We start from the raw sequence: 27,865 nt of genomic DNA on the forward strand, positions 1-27,865 counted from the left end.
AGGAATTTTCAAACATATTGGTCTCACAACATTGACACATGCATACGTATGGATGGAGTGACATGGCATTTTAATTCCAAAAAAATTAAAAAATGATCAGAAAAACATGAAACCTTGCTTGATCTAATGTCGTGCCACGAAGATGATGTGGTAAAAAAATTGGCCTGTTGGACATATGTTTGGACAAACACCCCTCACAAACCGGAGCAACTCACTAGAATGCTCGTGGTTCCGAGAGGGAACAATGCATGTTTGATGACGAACGGGAGATAGCTTCCTCTTACGGCCTTCAATTTTTTCTATGTTTAACCTGCACTACTACAACTGTAATGTGAAATTTTGGAAAATTCTAGGGGTCATTTGACATTTTAAAGACATTTAAGTGATTTTCTAGCCATTTGATTCAAATTTGAACTACATCTACAAGCAACACCTAGCCATAACGGTTTAACGAATCATATTTGTGTACTTACGTGCGAGTTAATTCCATGTGCAGTAAATTAGAAGGAATTTTCAAACATATTTGTCTCACGACATGGACACATGCATATGTATGCATGGAGTGACATGGCATTTTTATTCAAAAAAAATTAAAAAATATCAGAAACATATGAAACGTTGGTAGATGTAATGTCATGCCACCAAGATGACGTGGTAATAAAATTGGCATGTTTGACGAAAGTTTGGACACACACCCCTCACAAACCGGAACAACTCACTACAAGGCTCGTGGTTCCAAGAGGGAACAATGCATGTTTGATGATGAACGGGATATAGCTTCCTCTTACGGCCTTCAATTTTTTTCTACGTCTAACGTGCACTAATACAACTGTCATGTGAAATTTTTGAAAATTTCAGGGGTCATTTGACCTTTTAAAGTCATTTAAGTGATTTTCCAACCATTTAATAGCCGTAATTCAAATTTGAACTACATCTACACGCAACGCCTAACCGTAACGGTTCAAAAAAATCATATTTTCGTGTACTTGTGTGCGAGTTAATTCCATGTGCAGTAAATTAGAAGGAATTTTCAAACATATTGGTCTCACGAGATGGACACATGCATATGTATGCATGGAGTGACATGGCATTTTTATTCAAAAAAATTTAAAAAATATCAGAAACACATGAATCCTTGGTTGATGTAATGTCATGCCACCAAGATGATGTGGTAATAAAATTGACATGTTTGACGAAAGTTTGGGAACACACCCCTCACAAACCGGAGCAACTCACTAGAAGGCTCATCGTTCCGAGAGGGAACAATGCATGTTTGATGACGAACGGGAGATAGCTTCCTCTTACGGCCTTTAATTGTTTTCTACGTCTAACATGCACTAATACAACTGTCATGTGAAATTTTTGAAAATTTCAGGGGTCATTTGACCTTTTAAAGACATTTAAGTGATTTTCTAACCATTTAATGGCCGTAATTCAAATTTGAACTACATCTACATGCAACGCCTAACCATAACGGTTCGAAAAATCATATTTTTGTGTACTTGTGTGCGAGTTAATTCCATGTGCAGTACGCATGGAATTAACTCGCACACAAGTACACAAATTTGAACTACAACCAGAAGGAATTTTCAAACATATTGGTCTCACGACATGGACACATGCATACGCATGGATGGAGTGACATGGCATTTTAATTCCAAAAAACTGAAAAATGATCAGAAAAACATGAAACCTTGGTTGATCTAATGTCATGCCACCAAGGTAACGTGGCAAAAAAATTGGCCTGTTGGAAGAGAGTTTGGACACACACCCCTCACTAACCAGAGAAACTCACTAGAAGGCTCGTGGTTCCGAGAGGGAACAATGCATGTTTGATGACGAACGGGAGATAGCTTCCTCTTACGGAGTTCAATTTTTTTCTATGTTTAACCTGCACTACTACAACTGTAATGTGAAATTTTGGAAAATTCAAGGGGTCATTTGACATTTTAAAGACATTTAAGTGATTTTCTAGCCATTTAATTCAAATTAGAACTACATCTACATGCAACGCCTAACCATAACGGTTTGACAAATCATATTTGTGTACTTATGTGCGAGTTAATTCCATGTGTAGTAAATTAGAAGGTATTTTCAAACATATTTGTCTCACGACATGGACACATGCATATGTATGCATGGAGTGACGTGGCATTTTTATTCCAAAAAATTTAAAAAATATCAAAAACACATGAAACCTTGGTTGATGTAATGTCATGCCACCAAGATGATGTGGTAATAAAATTGGCATGTTTGACGAAAGTTTGGACACACACCCCTCACAAACCGGAGCAACTCACTAGATGGCTCGTGGTTCCAAGAGGGAACAATGCATGTTTGATGACGAACGGGAGATAGCTTCCTCTTACGGCCTTTAATTGTTTTCTACTTCTAACGTGCACTAATACAACTGTCATGTGAAATTTTTGAAAATTTCAGGGGTCATTTGACCTTTTAAAGACATTTAAGTGATTTTCTAACCATTTAATGGCCGTAATTCAAATTTGAACTACATCTACATGCAACGCCTAACCATAACGGTTCGAAAAATCATATTTTTGTGTACTTGTGTGCGAGTTAATTCCATGTGCAGTAAATTAGAAGGAATTTTCAAACATATTGGTCTCACAACATTGACACATGTATACGTATGGATGGAGTGACATGGCGTTTTAATTCCAAAAAAATTAAAAAATGATCAGAAAAACATGAAACCTTGCTTGATCTAATGTCGTGCCACGAAGATGATGTGGTAAAAAAATTGGCCTGTTGGACATATGTTTGGACAAACACCCCTCACAAACCGGAGCAACTCACTAGAATGCTCGTGGTTCCGAGAGGGAACAATGCATGTTTGATGACGAACGGGAGATAGCTTCCTATTACGGCCTTCAATTTTTTCTATGTTTAACCAGCACTACTACAACTGTAATGTGAAATTTTGGAAAATTCTAGGGGTCATTTGACATTTTAAAGACAGTTAAGTGATTTTCTAGCCATTTGATTCAAATTTGAACTACATCTACAAGCAACACCTAGCCATAACGGTTTAACGAACCATATTTGTGTACTTACGTGCAAGTTAATTCCATGTGAAGTAAATTAGAAGGAATTTTCAAACATATTTGTCTCACGACATGGACACATGCATATGTATGCATGGAGTGACATGGCATTTTTATTCCAAAAATTTTAAAAAATATCCGAAAGATATGAAACCTTGGTAGATGTAATGTCATGCCACCAAGATGACGTGGTAATAAAATTGGCATGTTTGACGAAAGTTTGGACACACACCCCTCACAAACCGGAGCAACTCACTACAAGGCTCGTGGTTCCAAGAGGGAACAATGCATGTTTGATGATGAACGGGATATAGCTTCCTCTTACGGCCTTCAATTTTTTTCTACGTCTAACGTGCACTAATACAACTGTCATGTGAAATTTTTGAAAATTTCAGGGGTCATTTGACCTTTTAAAGTCATTTAAGTGATTTTCCAACCATTTAATAGCCGTAATTCAAATTTGAACTACATCTACATGCAACGCCTAACCGTAACGGTTCAAAAAAATCATATTTTCGTGTACTTGTGTGCGAGTTAATTCCATGTGCAGTAAATTAGAAGGAATTTTCAAACATATTGGTCTCACGACATGGACACATGCATATGTATGCATGGAGTGACATGGCATTTTTATTCAAAAAAATTTAAAAAATATCAGAAACACATGAATCCTTGGTTGATGTAATGTCATGCCACCAAGATGATGTGGTAATAAAATTGACATGTTTGACGAAAGTTTGGGAACACACCCCTCACAAACCGGAGCAACTCACTAGAAGGCTCATCGTTCCGAGAGGGAACAATGCATGTTTGATGACGAACGGGAGATAGCTTCCTCTTACGGCCTTTAATTGTTTTCTACGTCTAACATGCACTAATACAACTGTCATGTGAAATTTTTGAAAATTTCAGGGGTCATTTGACCTTTTAAAGACATTTAAGTGATTTTCTAACCATTTAATGGCCGTAATTCAAATTTGAACTACATCTACATGCAACGCCTAACCATAACGGTTCGAAAAATCATATTTTTGTGTACTTGTGTGCGAGTTAATTCCATGTGCAGTAAATTAGAAGGAATTTTCAAACATATTGGTCTCACGACATGGACACATGCATACGCATGGATGGAGTGACATGGCATTTTAATTCCAAAAAACTGAAAAATGATCAGAAAAACATGAAACCTTGGTTGATCTAATGTCATGCCACCAAGGTGACGTGGCAAAAAAATTGGCCTGTTGGAAGAGAGTTTGGACACACACCCCTCACTAACCGGAGCAACTCACTAGAAGGCTCGTGTTTCCGAGAGGGAACAATGCATGTTTGATGACGAACGGGAGATAGCTTCCTCTTACGGAGTTCAATTTTTTTCTATGTTTAACCTGCACTACTACAACTGTAATGTGAAATTTTGGAAAATTCAAGGGGTCATTTGACATTTTAAAGACATTTAAGTGATTTTCTAGCCATTTAATTCAAATTTGAACTACATCTACATGCAACGCCTAACCATAACGGTTTGACAAATCATATTTGTCTACTTATGTGCGAGTTAATTCCATGTGTAGTAAATTAGAAGGTATTTTCAAACATATTTGTCTCACGACATGGACACATGCATATGTATGCATGGAGTGACGTGGCATTTTTATTCCAAAAAATTTAAAAAATATCAAAAACACATGAAACCTTGGTTGATGTAATGTCATGCCACCAAGATGATGTGGTAAAAAAATTGGCATGTTTGACGAAAGTTTGGACACACACCCCTCACAAACCGGAGCAACTCACTAGATGGCTCGTGGTTCCAAGAGGGAACAATGCATGTTTGATGACGAACGGGAGATAGCTTCCTCTTACGGCCTTTAATTGTTTTCTACTTCTAACGTGCACTAATACAACTGTCATGTGAAATTTTTGAAAATTTCAGGGGTCATTTGACCTCTTAAAGACATTTAAGTGATTTTCTAACTATTTAATGGCCGTAATTCGAATTTGAACTACATCTACATGCAACGCCTAACCATAACGGTTCGAAAAATCATATTTTTGTGTACTTGTGTGCGAGTTAATTCCATGTGCAGTAAATTAGAAGGAATTTTCAAACATATTGGTCTCACGACATGGACACATGCATACGCATGGATGGAGTGACATGGCATTTTAATTCCAAAAAACTGAAAAATGAGCAGAAAAACATGAAACCTTGGTTGATCTAATGTCATGCCACCAAGGTGACGTGGCAAAAAAATTGGCCTGTTGGAAGAGAGTTTGGACACACCCCCCTCACTAACCGGAGCAACTCACTAGAAAGCTCGTGGTTCCGAGAGGGAACAATGCATGTTTGATGACGAACGGGAGATAGCTTCCTCTTACGGAGTTCAATTTTTTTCTATGTTTAACCTGCACTACTACAACTGTAATGTGAAATTTTGGAAAATTCAAGGGGTCATTTGACATTTTAAAGACATTTAAGTGATTTTCTAGCCATTTAATTCAAATTTGAACTACATCTACATGCAACGCCTAACCATAACGGTTTGACAAATCATATTTGTGTACTTATGTGCGAGTTAATTCCATGTGTAGTAAATTAGAAGGTATTTTCAAACATATTTGTCTCACGACATGGACACATGCATATGTATCCATGGAGTGACGTGGCATTTTTATTCCAAAAAATTTAAAAAATATCAAAAACACATGAAACCTTGGTTGATGTAATGTCATGCCACCAAGATGATGTGGTAATAAAATTGGCATGTTTGACGAAAGTTTGGACACACACCCCTCACAAACCGGAGCAACTCACTAGATGGCTCGTGGTTCCAAGAGGGAACAATGCATGTTTGATGACGAACGGGAGATAGCTTCCTCTTACGGCCTTTAATTGTTTTCTACTTCTAACGTGCACTAATACAACTATCATGTGAAATTTTTGAAAATTTCAGGGGTCATTTGACCTTTTAAAGACATTTAAGTGATTTTCTAACCATTTAATGGCCGTAATTCAAATTTGAACTACATCTACATGCAACGCCTAACCATAACGGCTCGAAAAATCATATTTTTGTGTACTTGTGTGCGAGTTAATTCCATGTGCAGTAAATTAGAAGGAATTTTCAAACATATTGGTCTCACAACATTGACACATGCATACGTATGGATGGAGTGACATGGCATTTTAATTCCAAAAAAATTAAAAAATGATCAGAAAAACATGAAACCTTGCTTGATCTAATGTCGTGCCACGAAGATGATGTGGTAAAAAAATTGGCCTGTTGGACATATGTTTGGCCAAACACCCCTCACAAACCGGAGCAACTCACTAGAATGCTCGTGGTTCCGAGAGGGAACAATGCATGTTTGATGACGAACGGGAGATAGCTTCCTCTTACGGCCTTCAATTTTTTCTATGTTTAACCTGCACTACTACAACTGTAATGTGAAATTTTGGAAAATTCTAGGGGTCATTTGACATTTTAAAGACATTTAAGTGATTTTCTAGCCATTTGATTCAAATTTGAACTACATCTACAAGCAACACCTAGCCATAACGGTTTAACGAATCATATTTGTGTACTTACGTGCGAGTTAATTCCATGTGCAGTAAATTAGAAGGAATTTTCAAACATATTTGTCTCACGACATGGACACATGCATATGTATGCATGGAGTGACATGGCATTTTTATTCAAAAAAAATTAAAAAATATCAGAAACATATGAAACGTTGGTAGATGTAATGTCATGCCACCAAGATGACGTGGTAATAAAATTGGCATGTTTGACGAAAGTTTGGACACACACCCCTCACAAACCGGAACAACTCACTACAAGGCTCGTGGTTCCAAGAGGGAACAATGCATGTTTGATGATGAACGGGATATAGCTTCCTCTTACGGCCTTCAATTTTTTTCTACGTCTAACGTGCACTAATACAACTGTCATGTGAAATTTTTGAAAATTTCAGGGGTCATTTGACCTTTTAAAGTCATTTAAGTGATTTTCCAACCATTTAATAGCCGTAATTCAAATTTGAACTACATCTACACGCAACGCCTAACCGTAACGGTTCAAAAAATCATATTTTCGTGTACTTGTGTGCGAGTTAATTCCATGTGCAGTAAATTAGAAGGAATTTTCAAACATATTGGTCTCACGAGATGGACACATGCATATGTATGCATGGAGTGACATGGCATTTTTATTCAAAAAAATTTAAAAAATATCAGAAACACATGAATCCTTGGTTGATGTAATGTCATGCCACCAAGATGATGTGGTAATAAAATTGACATGTTTGACGAAAGTTTGGGAACACACCCCTCACAAACCGGAGCAACTCACTAGAAGGCTCATCGTTCCGAGAGGGAACAATGCATGTTTGATGACGAACGGGAGATAGCTTCCTCTTACGGCCTTTAATTGTTTTCTACGTCTAACATGCACTAATACAACTGTCATGTGAAATTTTTGAAAATTTCAGGGGTCATTTGACCTTTTAAAGACATTTAAGTGATTTTCTAACCATTTAATGGCCGTAATTCAAATTTGAACTACATCTACATGCAACGCCTAACCATAACGGTTCGAAAAATCATATTTTTGTGTACTTGTGTGCGAGTTAATTCCATGTGCAGTACGCATGGAATTAACTCGCACACAAGTACACAAATTTGAACTACAACCAGAAGGAATTTTCAAACATATTGGTCTCACGACATGGACACATGCATACGCATGGATGGAGTGACATGGCATTTTAATTCCAAAAAACTGAAAAATGATCAGAAAAACATGAAACCTTGGTTGATCTAATGTCATGCCACCAAGGTAACGTGGCAAAAAAATTGGCCTGTTGGAAGAGAGTTTGGACACACACCCCTCACTAACCAGAGAAACTCACTAGAAGGCTCGTGGTTCCGAGAGGGAACAATGCATGTTTGATGACGAACGGGAGATAGCTTCCTCTTACGGAGTTCAATTTTTTTCTATGTTTAACCTGCACTACTACAACTGTAATGTGAAATTTTGGAAAATTCAAGGGGTCATTTGACATTTTAAAGACATTTAAGTGATTTTCTAGCCATTTAATTCAAATTAGAACTACATCTACATGCAACGCCTAACCATAACGGTTTGACAAATCATATTTGTGTACTTATGTGCGAGTTAATTCCATGTGTAGTAAATTAGAAGGTATTTTCAAACATATTTGTCTCACGACATGGACACATGCATATGTATGCATGGAGTGACGTGGCATTTTTATTCCAAAAAATTTAAAAAATATCAAAAACACATGAAACCTTGGTTGATGTAATGTCATGCCACCAAGATGATGTGGTAATAAAATTGGCATGTTTGACGAAAGTTTGGACACACACCCCTCACAAACCGGAGCAACTCACTAGATGGCTCGTGGTTCCAAGAGGGAACAATGCATGTTTGATGACGAACGGGAGATAGCTTCCTCTTACGGCCTTTAATTGTTTTCTACTTCTAACGTGCACTAATACAACTGTCATGTGAAATTTTTGAAAATTTCAGGGGTCATTTGACCTTTTAAAGACATTTAAGTGATTTTCTAACCATTTAATGGCCGTAATTCAAATTTGAACTACATCTACATGCAACGCCTAACCATAACGGTTCGAAAAATCATATTTTTGTGTACTTGTGTGCGAGTTAATTCCATGTGCAGTAAATTAGAAGGAATTTTCAAACATATTGGTCTCACAACATTGACACATGTATACGTATGGATGGAGTGACATGGCGTTTTAATTCCAAAAAAATTAAAAAATGATCAGAAAAACATGAAACCTTGCTTGATCTAATGTCGTGCCACGAAGATGATGTGGTAAAAAAATTGGCCTGTTGGACATATGTTTGGACAAACACCCCTCACAAACCGGAGCAACTCACTAGAATGCTCGTGGTTCCGAGAGGGAACAATGCATGTTTGATGACGAACGGGAGATAGCTTCCTATTACGGCCTTCAATTTTTTCTATGTTTAACCAGCACTACTACAACTGTAATGTGAAATTTTGGAAAATTCTAGGGGTCATTTGACATTTTAAAGACAGTTAAGTGATTTTCTAGCCATTTGATTCAAATTTGAACTACATCTACAAGCAACACCTAGCCATAACGGTTTAACGAACCATATTTGTGTACTTACGTGCGAGTTAATTCCATGTGAAGTAAATTAGAAGGAATTTTCAAACATATTTGTCTCACGACATGGACACATGCATATGTATGCATGGAGTGACATGGCATTTTTATTCCAAAAATTTTAAAAAATATCCGAAAGATATGAAACCTTGGTAGATGTAATGTCATGCCACCAAGATGACGTGGTAATAAAATTGGCATGTTTGACGAAAGTTTGGACACACACCCCTCACAAACCGGAGCAACTCACTACAAGGCTCGTGGTTCCAAGAGGGAACAATGCATGTTTGATGATGAACAGGATATAGCTTCCTCTTACGGCCTTCAATTTTTTTCTACGTCTAACGTGCACTAATACAACTGTCATGTGAAATTTTTGAAAATTTCAGGGGTCATTTGACCTTTTAAAGTCATTTAAGTGATTTTCCAACCATTTAATAGCCGTAATTCAAATTTGAACTACATCTACATGCAACGCCTAACCGTAACGGTTCAAAAAAATCATATTTTCGTGTACTTGTGTGCGAGTTAATTCCATGTGCAGTAAATTAGAAGGAATTTTCAAACATATTGGTCTCACGACATGGACACATGCATATGTATGCATGGAGTGACATGGCATTTTTATTCAAAAAAATTTAAAAAATATCAGAAACACATGAATCCTTGGTTGATGTAATGTCATGCCACCAAGATGATGTGGTAATAAAATTGACATGTTTGACGAAAGTTTGGGAACACACCCCTCACAAACCGGAGCAACTCACTAGAAGGCTCATCGTTCCGAGAGGGAACAATGCATGTTTGATGACGAACGGGAGATAGCTTCCTCTTACGGCCTTTAATTGTTTTCTACGTCTAACATGCACTAATACAACTGTCATGTGAAATTTTTGAAAATTTCAGGGGTCATTTGACCTTTTAAAGACATTTAAGTGATTTTCTAACCATTTAATGGCCGTAATTCAAATTTGAACTACATCTACATGCAACGCCTAACCATAACGGTTCGAAAAATCATATTTTTGTGTACTTGTGTGCGAGTTAATTCCATGTGCAGTAAATTAGAAGGAATTTTCAAACATATTGGTCTCACGACATGGACACATGCATACGCATGGATGGAGTGACATGGCATTTTAATTCCAAAAAACTGAAAAATGATCAGAAAAACATGAAACCTTGGTTGATCTAATGTCATGCCACCAAGGTGACGTGGCAAAAAAATTGGCCTGTTGGAAGAGAGTTTGGACACACACCCCTCACTAACCGGAGCAACTCACTAGAAGGCTCGTGGTTCCGAGAGGGAACAATGCATGTTTGATGACGAACGGGAGATAGCTTCCTCTTACGGAGTTCAATTTTTTTCTATGTTTAACCTGCACTACTACAACTGTAATGTGAAATTTTGGAAAATTCAAGGGGTCATTTGACATTTTAAAGACATTTAAGTGATTTTCTAGCCATTTAATTCAAATTTGAACTACATCTACATGCAACGCCTAACCATAACGGTTTGACAAATCATATTTGTCTACTTATGTGCGAGTTAATTCCATGTGTAGTAAATTAGAAGGTATTTTCAAACATATTTGTCTCACGACATGGACACATGCATATGTATGCATGGAGTGACGTGGCATTTTTATTCCAAAAAATTTAAAAAATATCAAAAACACATGAAACCTTGGTTGATGTAATGTCATGCCACCAAGATGATGTGGTAATAAAATTGGCATGTTTGACGGAAGTTTGGACACACACCCCTCACAAACCGGAGCAACTCACTAGATGGCTCGTGGTTCCAAGAGGGAACAATGCATGTTTGATGACGAACGGGAGATAGCTTCCTCTTACGGCCTTTAATTGTTTTCTACTTCTAACGTGCACTAATACAACTGTCATGTGAAATTTTTGAAAATTTCAGGGGTCATTTGACCTTTTAAAGACATTTAAGTGATTTTCTAACCATTTAATGGCCGTAATTCAAATTTGAACTACATCTACATGCAACGCCTAACCATAACGGTTCGAAAAATCATATTTTTGTGTACTTGTGTGCGAGTTAATTCCATGTGCAGTAAATTAGAAGGAATTTTCAAACATATTGGTCTCACAACATTGACACATGCATACGTATGGATGGAGTGACATGGCATTTTAATTCCAAAAAAATTAAAAAATGATCAGAAAAACATGAAACCTTGCTAGATCTAATGTCGTGCCACGAAGATGATGTGGTAAAAAAATTGGCCTGTTGGACATATGTTTGGACAAACACCCCTCACAAACCGGAGCAACTCACTAGAATGCTCGTGGTTCCGAGAGGGAACAATGCATGTTTGATGACGAACGGGAGATAGCTTCCTCTTACGGCCTTCAATTTTTTCTATGTTTAACCTGCACTACTACAACTGTAATGTGAAATTTTGGAAAATTCTAGGGGTCATTTGACATTTTAAAGACATTTAAGTGATTTTCTAGCCATTTGATTCAAATTTGAACTACATCTACAAGCAACACCTAGCCATAACGGTTTAACGAATCATATTTGTGTACTTACGTGCGAGTTAATTCCATGTGCAGTAAATTAGAAGGAATTTTCAAACATATTTGTCTCACGACATGGACACATGCATATGTATGCATGGAGTGACTTGGCATTTTTATTCAAAAAAATTTAAAAAATATCAGAAACATATGAAACGTTGGTAGATGTAATGTCATGCCACCAAGATGACGTGGTAATAAAATTGGCATGTTTGACGAAAGTTTGGACACACACCCCTCACAAACCGGAACAACTCACTACAAGGCTCGTGGTTCCAAGAGGGAACAATGCATGTTTGATGATGAACGGGATATAGCTTCCTCTTACGGCCTTCAAATTTTTTTCCACGTCTAACGTGCACTAATACAACTGTCATGTGAAATTTTTGAAAATTTCAGGGGTCATTTGACCTTTTAAAGACATTTAAGTGATTTTCCAACCATTTAATAGCCGTGATTCAAATTTGAACTACATCTACATGCAACGCCTAACCATAATGGTTCAAAAAATCATATTTTCGTGTACTTGTGTGCGAGTTAATTCCATGTGCAGTAAATTAGAAGGAATTTTCAAACATATTGGTCTCACGACATGGACACATGCATATGTATGCATGGAGTGACATGGCATTTTTATTCAAAAAAATTTAAAAAATATCAGAAACACATGAATCCTTGGTTGATGTAATGTCATGCCACCAAGATGATGTGGTAATAAAATTGACATGTTTGACGAAAGTTTGGGAACACACCCCTCACAAACCGGAGCAACTCACTAGAAGGCTCATCGTTCCGAGAGGGAACAATGCATGTTTGATGACGAACGGGAGATAGCTTCCTCTTACGGCCTTTAATTGTTTTCTACGTCTAACGTGCACTAATACAACTGTCATGTGAAATTTTTGAAAATTTCAGGGGTCATTTGACCTTTTAAAGACATTTAAGTGATTTTCTAACCATTTAATGGCCGTAATTCAAATTTGAACTACATCTACATGCAACGCCTAACCATAACGGTTCAAAAAATCATATTTTTGTGTACTTGTGTGCGAGTTAATTCCATGTGCAGTAAATTAGAAGGAATTTTCAAACATATTGGTCTCACGACATGGACACATGCATACCCATGGATGGAGTGACATGGCATTTTAATTCCAAAAAACTGAAAAATGATCAGAAAAACATGAAACCTTGGTTGATCTAATGTCATGCCACCAAGGTGACGTGGCAAAAGAATTGGCCTGTTGGAAGAGAGTTTGGACACACAACCCTCACTAACCGGAGCAACTCACTAGAAGGCTCGTGGTTCCGAGAGGGAACAATGCATGTTTGATGACCAACGGGAGATAGCTTCCTCTTATGGAGTTCAATTTTTTTCTATGTTGAACCGGCACTACTACAACTGTAATGTGAAATTTTGGAAAATTCAAGGGGTCATTTGACATTTTAAAGACATTTAAGTGATTTTCTAGCCATTTAATTCAAATTTGAACTACATCTACATGCAACGCCTAACCATAACGGTTTGGCAAATCATATTTGTGTACTTATGTGCGAGTTAATTCCATGTGTAGTAAATTAGAAGGTATTTTCAAACATATTTGTCTCACGACATGGACACATGCATATGTATGCATGGAGTGACGTGGCATTTTTATTCCAAAAAATTTAAAAAATATCAAAAACACATGAAACCTTGGTTGATGTAATGTCATGCCACCAAGATGATGTGGTAATAAAATTGGCATGTTTGACGAAAGTTTGGACACACACCCCTCACAAACCGGAGCAACTCACTTGATGGCTCGTGGTTCCAAGAGGGAACAATGCATGTTCGATGACGAGCGGGAGATAGCTTCCTCTTACGTCCTTCAATTTTTTTTCTACGTCTAACATGCCCTAATACAACTGTCATGTGAAATTTTTGAAAATTTCGGGGGTCATTTGACCTTTTAAAGACATTTAAGTGATTTTCTAACCATTGAATGGTCGTAATTCAAATTTGAACTACATCTACATGCAACGCCTAACCATAACGGTTCGAAAAATCATATTTTTGTGTACTTGTGTGCGAGTTAATTCCATGTGCAGTAAAATAGAAGGAATTTTCAAACATATTGGTCTCACAACATTGACACATACATACGTATGGATGGAGTGACATGGCATTTTAATTCCAAAAAAATTAAAAAATGATCAGAAAAACATGAAACCTTGCTTGATCTAATGTCATGCCACGAAGATGATGTGGTAAAAAAATTGGCCTGTTGGACATATGTTTGGACAAACACCCCTCACAAATCGGAGCAACTCACTAGAATGCTCGTGGTTCCGAGAGGGAACAATGCATGTTTGATGACGAACGGGAGATAGCTTCCTCTTACGGCCTTCAATTTTTTCTATGTTTAACCTGCACTACTACAACTGTAATGTGAAATTTTGGAAAATTCTAGGGGTCATTTGACATTTTAAAGACATTTAAGTGATTTTCTAGCCATTTGATTCAAATTTGAACTACATCTACATGCAACACCTAGCCATAATGGTTTAACGAATCATATGTGTACTTACGTGCGAGTTAATTCCATGTGCAGTAAATTAGAAAGAATTTTCAAACATATTTGTCTCACGACATGGACACATGCATATGTATGCATGGAGTGACATGGCATTTTTATTCAAAAAAATTTAAAAAATATCAGAAACACATGAAACCTTGGTAGATGTAATGTCATGCCACCAAGATGATGTGGTAATAAAATTGGCATGTTTAACGAAAGTTTGGACACACACCTCTCACAAACCGGAGCAACTCACTACAAGGCTCGTGGTTCCAAGAGGGAACAATGCATGTTTGATGATGAACGGGATATAGCTTCCTCTTACGGCCTTCAATTTTTTTCTACGTCTAACGTGCACTAATACAACTGTCATGTGAAATTTTTGAAAATTTCAGGGGTCATTTGACCTTTTAAAGACATTTACGTGATTTTCCAACCATTTAATAGCCGTAATTCAAATTTGAACAACATCTACATGCAACGCCTAACCATAACGGTTTGAAAAATCATATTTTCATGTACTTGTGTGCGAGTTAATTCCATGTGCAGTAAATTAGAAGGAATTTTCAAACATATTGGTCTCACGACATGGACACATGCATATGTATGCATGGAGTGACATGGCATTTTTATTCAATTTTTTTTAAAAAATATCAGAAACACATGAATCCTTGGTTGATGTAATGTCATGCCACAAAGATGATGTGGTAATAAAATTGACATGTTTGACGAAAGTTTGGGAACACACCCCTCACAAACCGGAGCAAGTCACTAGAAGGCTCATGCTTCCGAGAGGGAACAATGCATGTTTGATGACGAACGGGAGATAGCTTCCTCTTACGGCCTTTAATTGTTTTCTACGTCTAACGTGCACTAATACAACTGTCATGTGAAATTTTTGAAAATTTCAGGGGTCATTTGACCTTTTAAAGACATTTAAGTGATTTTCTAACCATTTAATAGCCGTAATTCAAATTTGAACTACATCTACATGCAACGCCTAACCATAACGGTTCGAAAAATCATATTTTTTCTGTACTTGTGTGCGAGTTAATTCCATGTGCAGTAAATTAGAAGGAATTTTCAAACATATTGGTCTCACGACATGGACACATGCATACGCATGGATGGAGTGACATGGCATTTTAATTCCAAAAAACTGAAAAATGATCAGAAAAACATGAAACCTTGGTTGATCTAATGTCTTGCCACCAAGGTGACGTGGTAAAAAAATTGGCCTGTTGGAAGAGAGTTTGGACACACACCCCTCACTAACCGGAGCAACTCACTAGAAGGCTCGTGGTTCCGAGAGGGAACAATGCATGTTTGATGACGAACGGGAGATAGCTTCCTCTTACGGAGTTCAATTTTCTTCTATGTTTAACCTGCACCACTACAACTGTAATGTGAAATTTTGGAAAATTCAAGGGGTCATTTGACATTTTAAAGACATTTAAGTGATTTTCTAGCCATTTAATTCAAATTTGAACTACATCTACATGCAACGCCTAACCATAATGGTTCAAAAAATCATATTTTCGTGTACTTGTGTGCGAGTTAATTCCATGTGCAGTAAATTAGAAGGAATTTTCAAACATATTGGTCTCACGACATGGACACATGCATATGTATGCATGGAGTGACATGGTATTTTTATTCAAAAAAATTTAAAAAATATCAGAAACACATGAATCCTTGGTTGATGTAATGTCATGCCACCAAGATGATGTGGTAATAAAATTGACATGTTTGACGAAAGTTTGGGAACACACCCCTCACAAACCGGAGCAACTCACTAGAAGGCTCATCGTTCCGAGAGGGAACAATGCATGTTTGATGACGAACGGGAGATAGCTTCCTCTTACGGCCTTTAATTGTTTTCTACGTCTAACGTGCACTAATACAACTGTCATGTGAAATTTTTGAAAATTTCAGGGGTCATTTGACCTTTTAAAGACATTTAAGTGATTTTCTAACCATTTAATGGCCGTAATTCAAATTTGAACTACATCTACATGCAACGCCTAACCATAACGGTTCAAAAAATCATATTTTTGTGTACTTGTGTGCGAGTTAATTCCATGTGCAGTAAATTAGAAGGAATTTTCAAACATATTGGTCTCACGACATGGACACATGCATACGCATGGATGGAGTGACATGGCATTTTAATTCCAAAAAACTGAAAAATGATCAGAAAAACATGAAACCTTGGTTGATCTAATGTCATGCCACCAAGGTGACGTGGTAAAAGAATTGGCCTGTTGGAAGAGAGTTTGGACACACAACCCTCACTAACCGGAGCAACTCACTAGAAGGCTCGTGGTTCCGAGAGGGAACAATGCATGTTTGATGACCAACGGGAGATAGCTTCCTCTTACGGAGTTCAATTTTTTTCTATGTTGAACCGGCACTACTACAACTGTAATGTGAAATTTTGGAAAATTCAAGGGGTCATTTGACATTTTAAAGACATTTAAGTGATTTTCTAGCCATTTAATTCAAATTTGAACTACATCTACATGCAACGCCTAACCATAACGGTTTGACAAATCATATTTGTGTACTTATGTGCGAGTTAATTCCATGTGTAGTAAATTAGAAGGTATTTTCAAACATATTTGTCTCACGACATGGACACATGCATATGTATGCATGGAGTGACGTGGCATTTTTATTCCAAAAAATTTAAAAAATATCAAAAACACATGAAACCTTGGTTGATGTAATGTCATGCCACCAAGATGATGTGGTAATAAAATTGGCATGTTTGACGAAAGTTTGGACACACACCCCTCACAAACCGGAGCAACTCACTTGATGGCTCGTGGTTCCAAGAGGGAACAATGCATGTTCGATGACGAACGGGAGATAGCTTCCTCTTACGTCCTTCAATTTTTTTTCTACGTCTAACATGCCCTAATACAACTGTCATGTGAAATTTTTGAAAATTTCGGGGGTCATTTGACCTTTTAAAGACATTTAAGTGATTTTCTAACCATTTAATGGTCGTAATTCAAATTTGAACTACATCTACATGCAACGCCTAACCATAACGGTTCGAAAAATCATATTTTTGTGTACTTGTGTGCGAGTTAATTCCATGTGCAGTAAATTAGAAGGAATTTTCAAACATATTGGTCTCACAACATTGACACATACATACGTATGGATGGAGTGACATGGCATTTTAATTCCAAAAAAATTAAAAAATGATCAGAAAAACATGAAACCTTGCTTGATCTAATGTCATGCCACGAAGATGATGTGGTAAAAAAATTGGCCTGTTGGACATATGTTTGGACAAACACCCCTCACAAACCGGAGCAACTCACTAGAATGCTCGTGGTTCCGAGAGGGAACAATGCATGTTTGATGACGAACGGGAGATAGCTTCCTCTTACGGCCTTCAATTTTTTCTATGTTTAACCTGCACTACTACAACTGTAATGTGAAATTTTGGAAAATTCTAGGGGTCATTTGACATTTTAAAGACATTTAAGTGATTTTCTAGCCATTTGATTCAAATTTGAACTACATCTACATGCAACACCTAGCCATAATGGTTTAACGAATCATATTTGTGTACTTACGTGCGAGTTAATTCCATGTGCAGTAAATTAGAAAGAATTTTCAAACATATTTGTCTCACGACATGGACACATGCATATGTATGCATGGAGTGACATGGCATTTTTATTCAAAAAAATTTAAAAAATATCAGAAACACATGAAACCTTGGTAGATGTAATGTCATGCCACCAAGATGATGTGGTAATAAAATTGGCATGTTTAACGAAAGTTTGGACACACACCTCTCACAAACCGGAGCAACTCACTACAAGGCTCGTGGTTCCAAGAGGGAACAATGCATGTTTGATGATGAACGGGATATAGCTTCCTCTTACGGCCTTCAATTTTTTTTCCACGTCTAACGTGCACTAATACAACTGTCATGTGAAATTTTTGAAAATTTCAGGGGTCATTTGACCTTTTAAAGACATTTAAGTGATTTTCCAACCATTTAATAGCCGTGATTCAAATTTGAACTACATCTACATGCAACGCCTAACCATAATGGTTCAAAAAAATCATATTTTCGTGTACTTGTGTGCGAGTTAATTCCATGTGCAGTAAATTAGAAGGAATTTTCAAACATATTGGTCTCACGACATGGACACATGCATATGTATGCATGGAGTGACATGGCATTTTTATTCAATTTTTTTTTAAAAATATCAGAAACACATGAATCCTTGGTTGATGTAATGTCATGCCACAAAGATGATGTGGTAATAAAATTGACATGTTTGACGAAAGTTTGGGAACACACCCCTCACAAACCGGAGCAAGTCACTAGAAGGCTCATGCTTCCGAGAGGGAACAATGCATGTTTGATGACGAACGGGAGATAGCTTCCTCTTACGGCCTTTAATTGTTTTCTACGTCTAACGTGCACTAATACAACTGTCATGTGAAATTTTTGAAAATTTCAGGGGTCATTTGACCTTTTAAAGACATTTAAGTGATTTTCTAACCATTTAATAGCCGTAATTCAAATTTGAACTACATCTACATGCAACGCCTAACCATAACGGTTCGAAAAATCATATTTTTTCTGTACTTGTGTGCGAGTTAATTCCATGTGCAGTAAATTAGAAGGAATTTTCAAACATATTGGTCTCACGACATGGACACATGCATACGCATGGATGGAGTGACATGGCATTTTAATTCCAAAAAACTGAAAAATGATCAGAAAAACATGAAACCTTGGTTGATCTAATGTCTTGCCACCAATGTGACGTGGTAAAAAAATTGGCCTGTTGGAAGAGAGTTTGGACACACACCCCTCACTAACCGGAGCAACTCACTAGAAGGCTCATGGTTCCGAGAGGGAACAATGCATGTTTGATGACGAACGGGAGATAGCTTCCTCTTACGGAGTTCAATTTTCTTCTATGTTTAACCTGCACTACTACAACTGTAATGTGAAATTTTGGAAAATTCAAGGGGTCATTTGACATTTTAAAGACATTTAAGTGATTTTCTAGCCATTTAATTCAAATTTGAACTACATCTACATGCAACGCCTAACCATAACGGTTTGACAAATCATATTTGTGTACTTATGTGCGAGTTAATTCCATGTGTAGTAAATTAGAAGGTATTTTCAAACATATTTGTCTCACGACATGGACACATGCATATGTATGCATGGAGTGACGTGGCATTTTTATTCCAAAAAATTTAAAAAATATCAAAAACACATGAAACCTTGGTTGATGTAATGTCATGCCACCAAGATGATGTGGTAATAAAATTGGCATGTTTGCCGAAAGTTTGGACACACACCCCTCACAAACCGGAGCAACTCACTAGATGGCTCGTGGTTCCAAGAGGGAACAATGCATGTTTGATGACGAACGGGAGATAGCTTCCTCTTACGGCCTTTAATTGTTTTCTACTTCTAACGTGCACTAATACAACTGTCATGTGAAATTTTTGAAAATTTCAGGGGTCATTTGACCTTGTAAAGACATTTAAGTGATTTTCTAACCATTTAATGGTCGTAATTCAAATTTGAACTACATCTACATGCAACGCCTAACCATAACGGTTCGAAAAATCATATTTTTGTGTACTTGTGTGCGAGTTAATTCCATGTGCAGTAAATTAGAAGGAATTTTCAAACATATTGGTCTCACGACATGGACACATGCATACGCATGGATGGAGTGACATGGCATTTTAATTCCAAAAAACTGAAAAATGATCAGAAAAACATGAAACCTTGGTTGATCTAATGTCATGCCACCAAGGTGACGTGGTAAAAAAATTGGCCTGTTGGAAGAGAGTTTGGACACACCCCTCACTAACCGGAGCAACTCACTAGAAGGCTCGTGGTTCCGAGAGGGAACAATGCATGTTTGATGACCAACGGGAGATAGCTTCCTCTTACGGAGTTCAATTTTTTTCTATGTTTAACCTGCACTACTACAACTGTAATGTGAAATTTTGGAAAATTCAAGGGGTCATTTGACATTTTAAAGACATTTAAGTGATTTTCAAGCCCTTTAATTCAAATTTGAACTACATCTACATGGAACGCCTAACCATAACGGTTTGACAAATCATATTTGTGTACTTATGTGCGAGTTAATTCCATGTGTAGTAAATTTGAAGGTATTTTCAAACATATTTGTCTCACGACATGGACACATGCATATGTATGCATGGAGTGACGTGGCATTTTTATTCCAAAAAATTTAAAAAATATCAAAAACACATGAAACCTTGGTTGATGTAATGTCATGCCACCAAGATGATGTGGTAATAAAATTGGCATGTTTGACGAAAGTTTGGACACACACCCCTCACAAACCGGAGCAACTCACTAGATGGCTCGTGGTTCCAAGAGGGAACAATGCATGTTCGATGACGAACGGGAGATAGCTTCCTCTTACGTCCTTCAATTTTTTTTCTACGTCTAACATGCCCTAATACAACTGTCATGTGAAATTTTTCAAAATTTCGGGGGTCATTTGACCTTTTAAAGACATTTACGTGATTTTCCAACCATTTAATAGCCGTAATTCAAATTTGAACAACATCTACATGCAACGCCTAACCATAACGGTTTGAAAAATCATATTTTCATGTACTTGTGTGCGAGTTAATTCCATGTGCAGTAAATTAGAAGGAATTTTCAAACATATTGGTCTCACGACATGGACACATGCATATGTATGCATGGAGTGACATGGCATTTTTATTCAAAAAAATTTAAAAAATATCAGAAACACATGAATCCTTGGTTGATGTAATGTCATGCAACCAAGATGATGTGGTAATAAAATTGGCATGTTTGACGAAAATTTGGACACACACCCCTCACAAACCGGAGCAACTCACTAGAAGGCTCGTGGTTCCAAGAGGGAACAATGCATGTTTGATGACAAACAGGAGATAGCTTCCTCTTACGGCCTTCAATTTTTTTCTACGTCTAACGTGCACTAATACATTTGTCATGTGAAATTTTTGAAAATTTCAGGGGTCATTTAACCTTTTAAAGACATTTAATCGATTTTCCAACCATTTAATGGCCATAATTCAAATTTGAACTACATCTACATGCAACGCCTAACCATAACGGTTCGAAAAATCATATTTTTGTGTACTTGTGTGCGAGTTAATTCCAAGTGCTGTAAATTAGTAGGAATTTTCAAACATATTCGTCTCATGACATGGACACATGCATACGTATGGATGGAGTGACATGGCATTTTAATTCCAAAAAATTAAAAAATGATCAGAAAAACATGAAACCTTGGTTGATCTAATGTCATGCGACCAAGGTGATGTGGTAAAAAAATTGGCCTGTTGGAAGAAAGTTTGGACACACACCCCTCACAAACCGGAGCAACTCCCTAGAAGGCTCGTGGTTCCGAGAGGGAACAATGCATGTTCGATGACGAACGGGAGATAGCTTCCTCTTACGGACTTCAATTTTTTTCTATGTTTAACCTGCACTACTACAACTATAATGTGAAATTTTGGAAAATTCAAGGGGTCATTTGACATTTTAAAGACATTTAAGTGATTTTCTAGCCATTTAATTCAAATTTGAACTACATCTACATGCAACGCCTAACCAGAACAGTTTGACAAATCATATTTGTGTACTTATGTGCGAGTTAATTCCATGTGTAGTAAATTAGAAGGTATTATCAAACATATTTGCCTCATGACATGGACACATGCATATGTATGCATGGAGTGACATGGCATTTTTATTCCAAAAAAATTAAAAAATATCAGAAACCCATGAAACCTTGGTTGATGTAATGTCATGCCACCAAGATGATGTGGTAATAAAATTGGCATGTTTGACGAAAGTTTGGACACACACCCCTCACAAACCGGAGCAACTCACTAGAAGGCTCGTGGTTCCGAGAGGGAACAATGCATGTTCGATGAGGAACGGGAGATAGCTTTCTCTTACGTCCTTCAATTTTTTTTCTACGTCTAACGTGCCCTAATACAACTGTCATGTGAAATTTTTGAAAATTTCGGTGGTCATTTGACCTGTTAAAGACATATAAGTGATTTTCTAACCATTTAATGGTTGTAATTCAAATTTGAACTACATCTACATGCAACGCCTAACCATAACGGTTCGAAAAATCATATTTTTGTGCACTTGTGTGCGAGTTAATTCCATGTGCAGTAAATTTGAAGGAATTTTCAAACATATTGGTCTCACGACATGGACACATGCATACGTATGGCTGGAGTGACACGGCATTTTAATTCCAAAAAAATAAAAAATGATCAGAAAAGCATGAAACCTTGGTTGATCTAATGTCATGCCATGAAGATGTTGTGGTAAAAAAATTGGCCTGTTGGACATATGTTTGGACACACACCCCTCACAAACCGAAGCATCTCACTAGAAGGCTCGTGGTTCCAAGAGGGAACAATGCATGTTTGATGACGAACGAGAGATAGTTTCCTCTTATGGCCTTCAATTTTTCCTATGTTTAACCTGCAGTACTACAACTGTAATGTGAAATTTTGGAAAATTCTAGGGGTCATTTGACATTTTAAAGACATTTAAGTGATTTTCTAGCCATTTAATTCAAATTTGAACTACATCTAGATGCAACGCCTGACCATAACGATTTGAAAAATCATATTTGTGTACTTATGTGCGAGTTAATTCTATTTGCAGTAAATTAGAAGCAATTTTCAAACATATTGGTCTCACGACATGAACACATAAATACGTATGGATGGAGTGACATGGCATTTTTAATTCCGAAAAATTTAAAAAATGATCAAAAAAACATGAAACCTCGGTTGATTTAATGTCATGCCACCAAGATGATGTGGTAAAAAAATTGTCCTGTTTGATGAAAGTTAGGACACACACCTCTCCCAAACCGGAGCAACTCACTAGAAGGCTCGTGGTTCCGTGAGGGAACAATGCATGTTTGATGACGAACGGGAAATAGCTTCCTCTTATGGCCTTCAATTTTTTTCTATGTTTAACCTGCACTACTTCAACTGTAATGTGAAATTTTGGAAAATTCTAGGGGTCATTTGACATTTTAAAGACATTTAAGTGATTTTCTAGCCATTTAATCCAATTTGAACTACATCTACATGCAACGCCTAACGATAATGGTTTGACAAATCATATTTGTGTACTTATGTGCGAGTTAATTCCAGGTGCAGTAAATTAGAAGAATTTTAAAAAATATTTGTCTCACGACATGGACACATGCATATGCATGCATGGAGTGACGTGGCGTTTTTATTCAAAAATATTTCAAAACTATCAGAAACACATGAAACCTTGGTTGAGTAATGTCATGCCACCAAGATGATGTGGTAATAAAATTGGCATGTTTGACGAAAATTAGGACACACACCCCTCACAAACCAGAGAAACTCACTAGAAAGCTGATGGTTCCGAGAGGGAACAATGCATATTTGATCACGAACGGGAGATAGCTACTTCTTACGGCCTTCAATTTTTTTCTACGTCTAAAGTGCACTAATACAACTGTCATGTGAAATTTTTGAAAATTTTAGGGGTCATTTGACCTTTTAAAGACATTTCAGTGATGTTCTAACCATTTAATGTCTGTAATTCAAATTTTAACTACATCTACATGCAACGCCTAACCATAACGGTTCGAAAAATCATATTTTTGTGTATTTGTGTGCGAGTTAATTCCATGTGCAGTAAATTAGAAGGAATTTTCAAAAATATTGGTCTCATGACATGGACACATGCATACGTATGGATGGCGTGACATGGCATTTTAATTCCAAAAAAAATAAAAAAATGATCAGAAAAACATGAAACCTTGGTTTATCTAATGTCATGCCACGAAGATGATGTGGTAAAAAAATTGGCCTGTTGGACATATGTTTGGACAGACACCCCTCACAAACCGGAGCAACTCACTAGAATGCTCGTGGTTCCGAGAGGGAACAATGCATGTTTGATGACGAACGGGAGATAGCTTCCTATTACGGCCTTCAATTTTTTCTATGTTTAACCAGCACTACTACAACTGTAATGTGAAATTTTGGAAAATTCTAGGGGTCATTTGACATTTTAAAGACAGTTAAGTGATTTTCCAACCATTTGATTCAAATTTGAACTACATCTACATGCAACACCTAGCCATAACGGTTTAACGAATCATATTTGTGTACTTACGTGCGAGTTAATTCCATGTGCAGTAAATTAGAAGGAATTTTCAAACATATTTGTCTCACGAGATGGACACATGCATATGTATGCATGGAGTGACATGGCATTTTTATTCAAAAAAATTTAAAAAATATCAGAAACACATGAAACCTTGGTTGATGTAATGTCATGCCACCAAGATGATGTGGTAATAAAATTGGCATGTTTGACGAAAGTTTGGACACACACCCCTCACAAACCGGAGCAACTCACTACAAGGCTCGTGGTTCCAAGAGGGAACAATGCATGTTTGATGACGAACGGGATATAGCTTCCTCTTACGGCCTTCAATTTTTTTCTACGTCTAACGTGCACTAATACAACTGTCATGTGAAATTTTTGAAAATTTCAGGGGTCATTTGACCTTTTAAAGTCATTTAAGTGATTTTCCTACCATTTAATAGCCGTAATTCAAATTTGAACTACATCTACATGCAACGCCTAACCGTAACGGTTCAAAAAATCATATTTTCGTGTACTTGTGTGCGAGTTAATTCCATGTGCAGTAAATTAGAAGGAATTTTCAAACATATTGGTCTCACGACATGGACACATGCATATGTATGCATGGAGTGACATGGCATTTTTATTCAAAAAAAATTAAAAAATATCAGAAACACATGAATCCTTGGTTGATGTAATGTCATGCCACCAAGATGATGTGGTAATAAAATTGACATGTTTGACGAAAGTTTGGGAACACACCCCTCACAAACCGGAGCAACTCACTAGAAGGCTCATCGTTCCGAGAGGGAACAATGCATGTTTGATGACGAACGGGAGATAGCTTCCTCTTACGGCCTTTAATTGTTTTCTACGTCTAACGTGCACTAATACAACTGTCATGTGAAATTTTGGCCTGTTGGAAGAGAGTTTGGACACACCCCTCACTAACCGGAGCAACTCACTAGAAGGCTCGTGGTTCCGAGAGGGAACAATGCATGTTTGATGACGAACGGGAGATAGCTTCCTCTTACGGAGTTCAATTTTTTTCTATGTTTAACCTGCACTACTACAACTGTAATGTGAAATTTTGGAAAATTCAAGGGGTCATTTGACATTTTAAAGACATTTAAGTGATTTTCTAGCCCTTTAATTCAAATTTGAACTACATCTACATGGAACGCCTAACCATAACGGTTTGACAAATCATATTTGTGTACTTATGTGCGAGTCAATTCAATGTGTAGTAAATTAGAAGGTATTTTCAAACATATTTGTCTCACGACATGGACACATGCATATGTATGCATGGAGTGACGTGGCATTTTTATTCCAATAAATTTAAAAAATATCAAAAACACATGAAACCTTGGTTGATGTAATGTCATGCCACCAAGATGATGTGGTAATAAAATTGGCATGTTTGACGAAAGTTTGGACACACACCCCTCACAAACCGGAGCAACTCACTAGATGGCTCGTGGTTCCAAGAGGGAACAATGCATGTTTGATGACGAACGGGAGATAGCTTCCTCTTACGGCCTTTAATTGTTTTCTACTTCTAACGTGCACTAATACAACTTTCATGTGAAATTTTTGAAAATTTCAGGGATCATTTGACCTTTTAAAGACATTTAAGTGATTTTCTAACCATTTAATCGCCGTAATTCAAATTTGAACTACATCTACATGCAACGCCTAACCATAACGGTTCGAAAAATCACATTTTTGTGTACTTGTGTGCGAGTTAATTCCATGTGCAGTAAATTAGAAGGAATTTTGAAACATATTGGTCTCACGACATGGACACATGCATACGCATGGATGGAGTGACATGGCATTTTAATTCCAAAAAACTGAAAAATGATCAGAAAAACATGAAACCTTGGTTGATCTAATGTCTTGCCACCAATGTGACGTGGTAAAAAAATTGGCCTGTTGGAAGAGAGTTTGGACACACACCCCTCACTAACCGGAGCAACTCACTAGAAGGCTCGTGGTTCCGAGAGGGAACAATGCATGTTTGATGACCAACGGGAGATAGCTTCCTCTTACGGAGTTCAATTTTTTTCTATGTTTAACCTGCACTACTACAACTGTAATGTGAAATTTTGGAAAATTCAAGGGGTCATTTGACATTTTAAAGACATTTAAGTGATTTTCAAGCCCTTTAATTCAAATTTGAACTACATCTACATGGAACGCCTAACCATAACGGTTTGACAAATCATATTTGTGTACTTATGTGCGAGTTAATTCCATGTGTAGTAAATTTGAAGGTATTTTCAAACATATTTGTCTCACGACATGGACACATGCATATGTATGCATGGAGTGACGTGGCATTTTTATTCCAAAAAATTTAAAAAATATCAAAAACACATGAAACCTTGGTTGATGTAATGTCATGCCATCAAGATGATGTGGTAATAAAATTGGCATGTTTGACGAAAGTTTGGACACACACCCCTCACAAACCGGAGCAACTCACTAGATGGCTCGTGGTTCCAAGAGGGAACAATGCATGTTCGATGACGAACGGGAGATAGCTTCCTCTTACGTCCTTCAATTTTTTTTCTACGTCTAACATGCCCTAATACAACTGTCATGTGAAATTTTTCAAAATTTCGGGGGTCATTTGACCTTTTAAAGACATTTAAGTGATTTTCTAACCATTTAATGGTCGTAATTCAAATTTGAACTACATCTACATGCAACGCCTAACCATAACGGTTCGAAAAATCATACTTTTTTGTACTTGTGTGCGAGTTAATTCCATGTGCAGTAAATTAGAAGGAATTTTCAAACATATTGGTCTCACGACATGGACACATGCATATGTATGCATGGAGTGACATGGCATTTTTATTCAAAAAAATTTAAAAAATATCAGAAACACATGAATCCTTGGTTGATGTAATGTCATGCAACCAAGATGATGTGGTAATAAAATTGGCATGTTTGACGAAAATTTGGACACACACCCCTCACAAACCGGAGCAACTCACTAGAAGGCTCGTGGTTCCAAGAGGGAACAATGCATGTTTGATGACAAACAGGAGATAGCTTCCTCTTACGGCCTTCAATTTTTTTCTACGTCTAACGTGCACTAATACATTTGTCATGTGAAATTTTTGAAAATTTCAGGGGTCATTTAACCTTTTAAAGACATTTAATCGATTTTCCAACCATTTAATGGCCATAATTCAAATTTGAACTACATCTACATGCAACGCCTAACCATAACGGTTCGAAAAATCATATTTTTGTGTACTTGTGTGCGAGTTAA

This window comes from Triticum urartu, chromosome 5A (genome assembly GCF_056163025.1).
Source record: "Triticum urartu cultivar PI428250 chromosome 5A, HENAU_Tu73, whole genome shotgun sequence".
NCBI lineage: Eukaryota > Viridiplantae > Streptophyta > Magnoliopsida > Poales > Poaceae > Triticum > Triticum urartu.